The 12,377-nt window shown below is 34.2% G+C and overlaps 1 pseudogene; it reads right to left on the bottom strand.

The window, feature by feature from the left end:
• The window catches only part of LOC138709945 (DNA polymerase alpha catalytic subunit-like), a 53,263-nt pseudogene extending 41,662 nt beyond the window's left edge, over positions 1-11,601 (bottom strand).
• Between the last annotated feature and the right edge of the window lie 776 nt (positions 11,602-12,377).

The raw sequence follows: 12,377 nt of genomic DNA on the forward strand, positions 1-12,377 counted from the left end.
GAAAGCAAAAATTAAGAACATTTACCCCAAATGTAGCATTTCACTTAAGCTATACAGTATTTACAATTGAAAAGAATCATTAAACAACTAATTATTGTGTTGGTGAACAGTCTTACATTCTCACAGAGTGCACCCAAATCATAACTCCTGGAGCGGATCAGCTCTTTGGTAGATATCTTCACATCACACACAAGACGGCCACACATCACATTCTTCTCCAGATTGAATGTGCGTCCCTATAAACATGATAAATTATATTTAAAAGAATAAAATTATGATATCATATTCATGAGTGAAGATCCACTCATCTCTGTGCTTTATCAATAGTGCAAGAAAGACAAAATCTCGTTTTCCTTGTTAAATTTAACACAGGAAATGGCTCTAGTACATGAATTTATATATTAACAGAATTAAACATACATCCCGGGGATATAATACAACTCAGAAAACAGATGATTAGAATGAGATCTATCATAGAAATCATGAGTGTATACTTTGTGGGCACCAAAGGGTTGATATCAGTTTGATATCAATAATCTGGGGCAGATGATATCACTCAGAAAATACATGAAGAGGATGGACTCTATGACAGAAAGCATATGTGCAGAGGAAGAAAATATCGCAATTCCAATAAAAATAAGAAGCAGGTTCCCCCCCCCCCAAATACATTTCACCACATTTGAAACCCTTTCTGATAATCCTACTTGTCTGTGGTGTAATAATCATGAAGATCTGGAACACATTCTTCTATATTGTCCATCCATAAACCACAAAAGAAGTAAATTAAAATCATCAGTACCAGTTGCAGAAGACACAGCCCTGCAGTATATATTGATTACACCCCAACTCTGGCTACTAAAGTCCCGTCGCTCTAATTTCCGGCAGCCAATCGCGTTGCAGGTCGGCTACATTTAAACGTGTGCGTCTTGTGATTCGCTGATCATTTCTTAAGGCTCGATAAATAGTTAATACAATCGCCCGCCATTTTAGCTCTTTAGTTGGCGTTTGCAGAAAGCACACGAAGACGTTATTTGTTGCTCAATTATTTACTGAATTACACTGCGTTTGATTTATTATCATAGGAGTTACGACATGATAATGTTTAACGATGTTGCAAATAGATTCCTCGTATGGTAGCTCGGCAACGTAAGAACAAATATGGTGAATGATACTACCTACCTAGACTTTATAGAGCCTTCACTTTCTAAGACGTAAGCAAAGAGGTGGAGTCACGCCGGAAATAACAGCATCGGGACTATAGCAACAGGCATCTATAATGAACACTGATCAAAATATTCCTCATTTCTCGTGAAAAACAACTGAATAGACTACAGTGGACTATAGTGGACTTTATGTTATCAGTAGACATCGGATTTTTAGGCACTAAAAATTGCAGTTTTAGGCGCCTAAAATAAGCTCAAAATTTGTAAAATTAGGCTCTATTTTAATGAAAATAGGCATTTTAGGCACATCAAGGTATCATACTTATTTCTTTTACTGAAATTCTTAGTTACACACTAAAATACGCACAAAAAAGTATGTTTAAACATTAAAAAAGAATACTATATTATATTTATAAACAGAGCTGCACAAATTTAATATATTGAAACTAATGAAATCATGATTATTGATATCAAGATTACTCATTTTAAGTTATTGAAATTCAGTTCCATGCTCAGACTTTATTATAATTATCTGCACAGTACACCACCAGAATTTTTTCTAAATTCTCCACAGTTAACCTTTGCCTTTTGTCACTGAGAATCATTTTGAAAGCAGAAAAACTTCTTTCAACCGAAACTGATGTGAGAGGCGCAAATTTTAAATTAGGTACAATAGAAACATCAATACTTACTGGAACATTTACACTTTCCCCCGATATCTCTCTTGATACTTTTTCCAACAATGAAAATCCTACATTCTTATTTAATACGTTGTCCCACTTATTTTTAACTTTTTTCCCAGTTTCGCCCAAAGCAGAATGTATGTTCACTTGAGCTTCCTTTACTATTGCTATTTGGCTACAAAGAGATTGTTTTTCACGTTCTAATTGTTCAATGCTTGCAGGTATGAAAGAAAAGTTTGATGTTATGTAGGCAATATCGTTTTTCACTCGTGAGTCATTCAGACAATCTTTCACTGCTTTCACACACGCTGCACTATCAGTTTCAGGTAATTTATCAATAACTGTGACCACTTCTTTAAAATACTTAGAATAATACACCACTGACTGAATCCAGGTTCCCCATTGTGTAACAACCGGCTGAGGTGGGAGTGGGATATCTGGAAAGTTCTCTCTGAATATTGAAATTCTGGATGGGGGCTTTACAAAAACATTTTTTTGTGTTAGAAATAAACGAATTGACAAGAGTAAATTCATTCCGGATTGTTTCAGAAACCCTGTGAAGGCCATGTGCTAGACAGGTTACATGCGTGAGGTTAGGATAAAATGTTTTAAGAAGTGGAGCTGCAGCAACCATGTATGAGGCAGCATCAGTACAAAACAACAGAACTTTAGAATCGTCTATATTACCTGAGTATAAAGACTGTAGGCCTTTATTTACAAAATAAGCAATGGCTTGGCTATTCACTTTCGAAAGTTCCTTAACACATACGAGGTGTGGAATCGAAGGTCCATCAGGACTAAGTTTTCCTACTACCATATTTGCTATATACCTATTCATAGGATCTGAGGTTTCATCCACAGAGACCCATATGTAAGAATTACCTATATCCTCCCGAATGGAAGCTAAAGTTTCATTGTATATTCTGTCTAAGTAATTTTTTCTTAGGGTCGACTCAGATGGGATATTTTGTTTGCAGTATTTTTGTAAAAACTGTCTTAAAACCGGATTTTCAATTGCATTCCAGGGAATGTTAGCAGCAACAAACGCTCTGGTTAAATCAGCATAGAAATTGCTGCTGAGATTGGATGAAGTAGGCTGTGTTAGTAAAGTTTGTTGCAGTTGATTTTTCTGCTGAGCTTTAGCCTTATGAGCTGCTCCTTGCACATGCTGCTTTAGGTGGCACTTCTTTTCTTGCGAAATCTAAAAATGTAAAGTAAACTGAATTAAAATAAAATCCTAATTGTTGTATTGCCGTATTTCTATCACAAAGTTAGTGGGTTCGAACAATCAAAATTTTAATGACCTGCAAATACTTTAACTATCGGAATTTAAAAGGTTAAAGTGTAGTGGTCTTAAAAAGAATTATACCTCAGGATAGCTCAGTCAATGTATAAATATTATAGGCCTACTCATTAAAATTAATAGAATTTATATATTTCAACTATTGTTACATACCTGTTTGCTACAAATCTTGCAGAATATTATTTTTCCATCATAAGTGAATTCTGAATATTCTGTTAGCCATTGCCGGATCAATGTAGATTTTGCACTTGTATTTTTCGGCATTATCGCGTTAAACTTCACAGGAAAACGTCCTACCGCTCAAAACTTCTCAACACAAATAAGGTGAGGGAAAGAGCAACTGTTAACGAGCATTCAAATGAACCGTTGTTATTGAGATTCAATTGGACAAAAATACAAAGTTCCACTTATTGTTGCATTTCCTGGTAGTGTTAACACTAGGAGGGCCATTCTTTTAAATATTTTGTAACGGTTTACCCTACTAATTCGCAGTTTTACGACTTTTCATAAATATTTCAAAAACACTCTTTCTCCAAAAATTGTGATTTTATGACACTCTGAAGGGCAGTACAGCTAATCGGTTTCAGACCGAAAACAGTCATTTTTATAGTATAGTATATCTCTGAATCGGTAGCAGCACATGTTGTGATTGTTGCCTGCTTCAAAACTAAGGTTGGTTCTTTGTCGGCATTTATGCCTCCAAACATGTTAAATTCGGTGAAATCTATTGCGAGTGTCGTGAGATTCAAAACATTTTGTTTCCTTTATCAATGGTTTCATGGCCGGTGTGAAGCAAACTTTCCACTTTTTAAATGCCTTAAATTTCGCAGTGAATGCATGTATAAATTATAAAAAGTAAGAGTAAAATGCGAAACTTTACAGCGAGTTAGGCATTTTTAGGCGAATATTAACAAATTAGGCTCTAATAACCGTTTTAGGGCATTTTAGGGCACTATAAAACTCTTTGAATACCTTTCAATTTCCATGAAACACAAATATTAATAATTATTTTTACTTTTCTCCTAAAGAAACAAAATAGGCATTTGCCCTAGAATCCGATGTCTGGTTATCAGCAAACAGCTGGATACATTAAGAAGACTGATTGATTGGATTGATTGATTGAAACCCTTTGAAGCTATTTTATAGTAAAGTAATCTTTAAAATAAATTATTGCTGCATTAGTTTCTTTCCTGTCCCATGTAATAACAGAATAACAGCCAATAGTACAGCAAACGAAACCAATTAGTTCACACACCTTGTTAGTCTGTATGTTAGCTCTACGCAGTCTGCCAAGCTTGGACCACTGTGGAATCTTGTTAACATTCATGCGGTGCCAGCCCATAGCCATGAAGATTGTGACCCACGATCAGGTCAGGGTCCAGCTTGGCCAGGAAGAAGCCCGGAAGGGCTCGTTCTGTGTCCATCTTCTCCAGCTTCGTGGAGAGGTAGTGTGATGATGCAGCATTGAAGTCAAATGGCCAGGCCATGTGTGATGGTCTCGTGAAGGCTGCAACATCATGCACAAATGTCACAACAGCAATTAAGTGAAAATTTCAGGTATAGAAAAATAAAATTACTATCAACACTGCCACCATAAGATTATATGAAAATTCTAGATACAGTACTGAAGGTAATATATTACATTCATGGAAAAGAGTGGAATGTCTATCTGCACTACTATCATAAAATGATGTTAAAGTATTATTAATTTTATTTGTGGACTAGAATGAAACTTCTATCAACACTACCACCACAAAAATATAGTGAAACTTCTGAGTACCAAAATGTTTACATATTCTATTTATGGTTTACAGTGGAACTAACTACTACGCTCATCTTTCAACAAAAGGGAGAAGGATCCATTGAAAATATAAGACGCACAAACTATACACTTGAACTTTATTCTGACACACATATTGTTAATCAAATGCCATTTACCAATGTTAAGAATTCAAATACCCACATGGGAAGATGACAAGTGCTACCATCTTAGGAATTGTGCAGGAGGAAAATTGGGCAATGTTGCCAACTTCATTTCGAATAAGCCACACACCCGTATTTTTTACTTGTGTATTTCGGAAAAAAGTGTGCAGGGTATTTGAGAAAATGTGGTACAGTAAATATTTCACAGATCACACACTTTCCACAATAATATGTACAGTCATGCAGGGTGCGAATTAACGGAGGGGATGGGGGGGATTTCCCCCCATTGAAAAGTTATCCCCCTCTCATAAATTTATATTAATATCCCTGCCAGGGATAACTTCTATATAATATAATTGTTTTAATACGAGTATACTTTATAAAGTAGCTATAAAGTAAGCAAAGAAAATAATATTGATGTATTATCTTCACCGGCACGCTGACAACAATCAATAACTTAGGAATTACATATATAATCTTAAGCCTGTTCATGAATATTATTATTATTATTATTATTGTTATTATTATTATGATCAAAATGCAAGACAAGCAACTCAGTGCGACCAAGCGTTGAGCTGTATCGAATGAGGGTAATAATAATTTTATGTATGGTATTCTCTATCTAGGATTCTATGCCTACCTCATCAGAAATCTTAATTCGCACCCTGCAGTCATGTCATGGAAATAAAAAGTTTCTTCTTTCTCCCTTTTTTTTTTGGTAGGGGAGGGGTTGACCCCTTTCACCATGGGAGCACCACTAGTGTGAAGTGAAAGAAGTTTTTACAATACAAAACTGTCCTAATAAGAAACAACGAAATGTTGGTCATGAACTGTAATTCATTTCCGACTTTTGATAACAAAACCACTCTTGCTTTGATTTATTATCGTGTATTTCTAGGTTTTTAAGGTAATAATCGTATGTATTTTTGTACATTTGGAATGTAAGCACAAGGTAAGATATATGAAGTTCTCTTAATAAATTCATATGTCTATGTTTGAATTCAATTCAACTGGGAATTCCGTATTTTGATGTTGAGAATAAGCTGGTTCAGGAATCTTCTGATTCGCTGATTGAATTTTTAAAGGACATGTCATGCAAGTCACTAGAGTCTTTTGCACATCCTGTTTTTCCAACTTTGCAGCTTCAGCTTTAGTTATTTTGTGGGTTGAAAACTTTCCATAATTTTTTTCTGAAAGATATACTCCTTCCACTCTCTTCAGCCTGCCCATGTAGATGACATATTACGGAGTCTTGTACAGTTTATAAAGTTTCACGAGTGAGCTAAGTACAGTAATTTAATTAAATTCATAATTCAATTTCATTCGACTGCGAGGGGTGACAGCACTGGCTTTTTTTTTTTTTTAATTTATTGAGTATGCCCCTACGAGTATAACTCATATGTAGGGGCTTTACAACAACACATACATATGTTGTACAATGTAATTGAAAAGTCATGAAACTATAGTCTGTGAAAACAAACAATAACACAAGAATGTATGAAAGAAAGAAAGCAAAATAAGAACAAATAGTAAGATAACAAAGTTTTGGGCAGAAAGAAGAAAAAGTTTTAAACCATGAAATAAATAAATCAACTGAGAATTAAAATAAATAATCTTCCCAAAAACATATTAAAACACGGGCAATTTGGTATAAAAGTTTATATTCTAAAGGAAGTTGGTTAAAAGTTGTTAAAAATGGTTAAGTCCTTTCATTCCATAAGTTACGGAGCTATGCTGAGAAAAAATATATTGTCTTTTTGTCTTGTTAAATAAGTAGGCCTATGTACATCTTTATTAAACTGAAATGTAATATTACTATGTATTAAATTGTTAATAACTTTGTACATGAAAATAGCAGCACCTAATTTGATAATTGATTCAACTGGTAGAACGAAAGAAAATTGATATAGATATTTAACTGGAGTCAAATAATGAAAACCCAATAAATTTCTTAAAGCTCTATTTTGAATAATTTGTAAAGGTCTCAAAGCAGTTTTCTTATTATGTCCCCAAATAAATTACATATACAATGAGAATGGATAAAAGCATATTATCCATTCAAGAGACAAGATATAGGCAAAGATCTTTAAGCCTTTTCAAAATACCAGACATTTGAGCAATTTTCTCAGATAGCCAAAATATGCCTATTCCATGTTAAATGGAAAGGCAGTTGTTGCGGGAAAGAGAAATGACCATTGTCTGCTTGCGCTGTTCCCTGGAAGTAGTCCTTGAAACTATGCACATATTGTTGCCAAATGTCACAGGCACATAATGCTGAAGGGTCAAATATATAGATAGGCCTATATTAATTTGTCCTACAGAATTTATCTGTAATATATATATATATTAAATTATAAGTTAAAACCGTGTTAACTTTTACTGATATACTTTTTCATTCATTTGCCAGCACAATGGATAAAAACTAATATTTTATATTTAATATTTTATTGGCATAACACTAGTGTTATCTTGTCCTGATTTACTTTGGCCAGTTTGCACTTGACGACGGCATTAAATACACAAGTAGGGTTGCCAAATCTAGGACGGAAATTCAGGACACATTAAAAAAATAAAAAGGACATAAACTTATAATGAATTTCAATGTAAATACACTTGTATTTTGATGCTCAATTAAACAATTAGAATTGCCTTCATGTTATTATTTGGTTGTAGTGGTGTAGCCCTATATTAAAGAACATGCCGTAAGTCTGCACATACGTTATTGAAAAATACAGGGGTATATACATCTCTCTACACTCACTACATTAACATTGTTTGAAAGAATACTTGTTGCTTCCTTTGTTTTTGTTTATTGGTTTTTTTGTTTGTTAAAATATAATTTTAAAAAGTCTCTACATGATATATTAAAGTTCGTCTTTACTAAGAGTTCTGACATTACAAGTTCTGGCCTCATCTGGTTCCTCTCGTCAGTTCAGAGATTCTTCATTTTTTAAAAAACTCGCTCCACATGAGCATTGCTAATTGGAAGAGCATGTTCAGCAATTTTCTTTAAATTTAGCACACTACGTATCCTCAAAACAGTGTCCCAGCGTTCTTGAGGAGTTAGTAGATCTTTCAGTATCGGCATCATCTCTTTCAATAGACAACATTCTTGGTATACAATGCATCACCATTTTCAAAGTCCAGTTCTATATTAACATCCAATATATTAATAATTTCAGTAAGGATACTGAATGTGAATATATACCAATATGAAATTTCAGAATGTAATACTGCAATGAACAAAATTCCAGACATTAAGAGTCCTGAAAACAATTTAGATTTTTTTCGACAATCTGGAAAAATTCCAGATGGTTGGCAACCCTATACACAAGATGGAATGACAACTCGATTTTTGTGGCCAATAACTGTTTCATGAATTTACACAACTTGTAACTTATATAATGCCAAGTTTTATTTATAGGGTTACTTGGTGAAAGTAAAAGCCTTTTACTATTGTTTTTGTCTCTTGCGCTCAAATTATGGCAGGTCAAATTTAGAACATCATTACCCAAAATACTAAGCTTTTTAAAGGAAGAGTTTTCAATAACACACCCTTAGGTATCAGTTTTTACAGTTCTCACATTTTACATTTCTACACAACACACTCATTATCTGTTTAGGGTTCCCAGACATATTGGAAAAAAAATACGGGACACTTATCAGTTATCACTAAGTAAGTTTAGTATGCACATCACCAAATAGGCCAATCTTTCAAACTGTGTATGTAGTAAAGTTTACTACACAAACACTTTACCAACTAACTAAGGGTAAGTAAACAAAGAGTAAACAAAATTGTTAGGGAGCATAAGTTATTTACATTAAGTTTAAGCTTTCTTATGTAAGTTGCTTTCAAATTGGTTTTACTAAGTTATTACAGAAATAGCTAGAAAATACACTAAGTTACTCATGTGACAATATTCTTATGAATCAATCTACCTTGGCCTTGTAATACTTCTCTAAAGAATGAATTTCACTTAACAATTGTTTATTTCGAAGAATCATGTTATGAAAAGCAACACAGTCCTCAATGAAAATTGATTTTACAACAAGCATTGAGAATACCCTATATTATAAATAATACGATGTTTGATAATATACACAATTTTAACAAAACAGAGCTAGAAATATTTATTCTAAAAATTATAAAATGATACCGCATAATTTTCGTTAGTGTTGCAGTACATAATCTCGTAATTAATTTAAATAAAGCAAGCATCATTACGAAATTTTTACACATTCATTTAGGCTACGCACCATTCAATAATTTTTATTTGCATTGTACGGATATTTTAATATCTTGAAATTAGAGGTTAAGTTATGTTTACTAATTATACATACCTCATTTCTATATTCGCAATTATCCATTATAATTAAGCATTACAAATTCAATTTGCCTACACTGTACTTCAATTTTTTTATTCGTTTCTTACGATACTGCAATCTGAAGTGTGATTCGTCTAATACGTTACTAGGGCTAAACTAGTGCTGAGGTAGATCCTTTCGCACTCTTACACACCTTGCATATAGGAATCTGTGGCAAGTTAATTTGGTTTTGGCTTTTATTATGCCATACGTATACGATCAACTGCATCTTCACAAAAAAATATATATATATTTCTTATAAATTCATCTAATTTCACTTACGAAATCACAGGAATTATCTCAGGGCTGGTTTCACCTGTTACTAATCAACAATGTATGCAGTGGAGGGAGGAAAGAACATGGCCACCCTATCCCATTATCTCTTGGATTAGTTGCCTTATGAATGTTGCCCTATGGGCTTTCGAACACTTGACTAAGCGACAGGATGTACTGTAGTGTACTGATATAGAGTACTGTAACCTCAAAGCGCTGAGCAGCTAGATTTTTTTGTCCACCGCTGTGGAGCAATGGTCTGCGTTCTTGGCTTGAAACTAGAGAGCCCGGGTTCAATATCCTGGTTGGGACAGGTTACCTCGTTGGGTTTTTTGTGGTTTTTCATCAGTTACTCGAAGCAGAATTGCCGAGTAACTTTCGGCGTTGCACCTCGGACTCATTTCGTCTCAATTAATCATCTCAATATAGTTACAGGTTACCAGCAGGACATGGCGGACGTGATTCCAAGATCTGCCTATAGGCGGCATCTGTCTGCATGAGCTACATATATCCAGAGCAAAGCAGCAGGGGCTTTACAGTGGACTGGGACAGGCGACGCCTTAGTGAGTCACGGAATCAACTGTGACGTGTACTTATGGTCAAGAATGCAGCAGATTCAAGCACATAAATTGCGAACAGATGCCATCGATCTGAGGAGAACGCAGGATAACTTCACAGGAAGGCGGAGGATCAGGTCTCCTGTCAGGACTGGATACTATGGCTGAATCGATACAATGACACCATGCGATGAATCATGTGCTTGAAGAGCGATCCTAATAGACTTCAACAATCATCCCAATATAAAGAAGCTACACAATAAGCCTAAGGCTGCGGTACTTGCCTCCGGGTCCTCCTCCGAAAAGAAAAAAGAAACTAGATTTACAAGGTTATTATGTCGAATGGGAATGTGGTAGCACAATTACTGAAATTTCAGACCACTGTGTTAATACATTAATATATATATTGCTAAATAATTGAATAGCCGCCCACAACAAGAATATAAATCTAAATTCTCGTAACGAGACTTTTTCTTGAATAATGACTGACAATGATGCGCTATGTGCTATGTATGCTTGTACCTACTCGTATTAATATCAGCACATGTCTGATTCTCAACCTCGCTCTAAAAAATTAAAAGCATGTACAGCACTCTACGTTTTTTCCCCATTTTTGAAAAATTTCTGATATTCTGGTTACAACCTTGTTCTGGGCGCCTATTCTTATTATATCACAGTCAAAGCAAACATTTGAGAATAGAAATTTTCACTAGTCGTAGGTACTGATAAAAATTTCAGCACAAAGATCAAGAATGCTTAATGTATTCAGGTCAAATTAAGAAGCAGTTATATAATATAACACTTTTTGGATAAAGTTTAGAACTCGGTTATCTTCCTTACTTGTAGGTAGAAAATTCACCAGTCCCTCCTATGAAATGTGCATATGGTTATATTATCAGCTCTACTAGTAGGTAGTCAATAAATATAATTCAATGCGACCCAGCATAGAAAGAAATAAATACAATTGAGATATATACAAATTGCATGTGCTGGATTCATACATAACATTACACTTAATTATAACGTAGGTTATAACTTGCGAATATAGAGATATAAGGTGAATACAGTAAACATAACCTATAATTCCTATATGGCATCATAATGTATGTAATGGCAGTGTATTGGAAAACATTAAAAGTGGATAAAAAGTGGGTATAATCCAATTAAATGTTGCCAAGTGTCATGGCGGACGAGCGCAAGGCTACTGCCACTGCCATCGTGATCTAGACCAGGCCGTAATGCAGGTTGTGTGACGTCACTCGATGAGTCGGGCTTTTCTATTTGAGTATACGGAGCTGAGTGAAATATTTTACTTTATAGCGTGTCGGCGCTCAATTTTATTTAGTGTAATGTGTGTATAAGACCCCTTCACACTTCTTATTGCATAATATGTTTCAGAAATAATTACCCAACTGTGTTATTTTAATGTGAACGGAGTTTTACATGTTAACATAACCTGGCTGCATCAACATTTTAAGTTTGGAATGGAAGCTATTTTGAGATTTAATAAAGAAGAATTATTTATATTGTGATTTTAATTTAGCACATCTACCTTCCTTACTTGTAGGTACAAAATTTACCACAGTCCCTCCTATGAAATTAGTGTATGTACAATTTTGTGTTAATCTGGTAGATTAGGTAAATACAATTCATTACAACCCAGTATAATAGGGAACATATAAATAATACAATTAAATTTTTATTCAATGTAATATGTGCATAAGTTCCATTTATGTGTTGCATAATGTGGCAGGAATAATAAATAAAACTGTGTTATTTTTATGTGAAGAGAATTTACCATGTTAACATAACCTATCTGCGTCAACATTTTAGGCTAAAGTTGAGAACGAAAACTGTTTTGAGATTTAATAAAGAAGAATATATTTTTAGGATGAACTTCAGAACACGGTTACCGTCCTTACTTATAGGTAGAAAATTCACCACAGTCCCTCCTATGAAATGTACATACGTTATATTACTTAGTAGCGCTGAGGTATAGTTCCGGTAACTTCTGAACTGAAAACAATTGAATTTATTTTTTGTGGAGATGCATTTGATCCTATAAGCAAGGCATATTAAAATCCTGAACGAACCGAACTAATTTGTATAT

The sequence above is a fragment of the Periplaneta americana genome, chromosome 12 (assembly GCF_040183065.1).
Source record: "Periplaneta americana isolate PAMFEO1 chromosome 12, P.americana_PAMFEO1_priV1, whole genome shotgun sequence".
Classification (NCBI taxonomy): Eukaryota; Metazoa; Arthropoda; class Insecta; order Blattodea; family Blattidae; genus Periplaneta; species Periplaneta americana.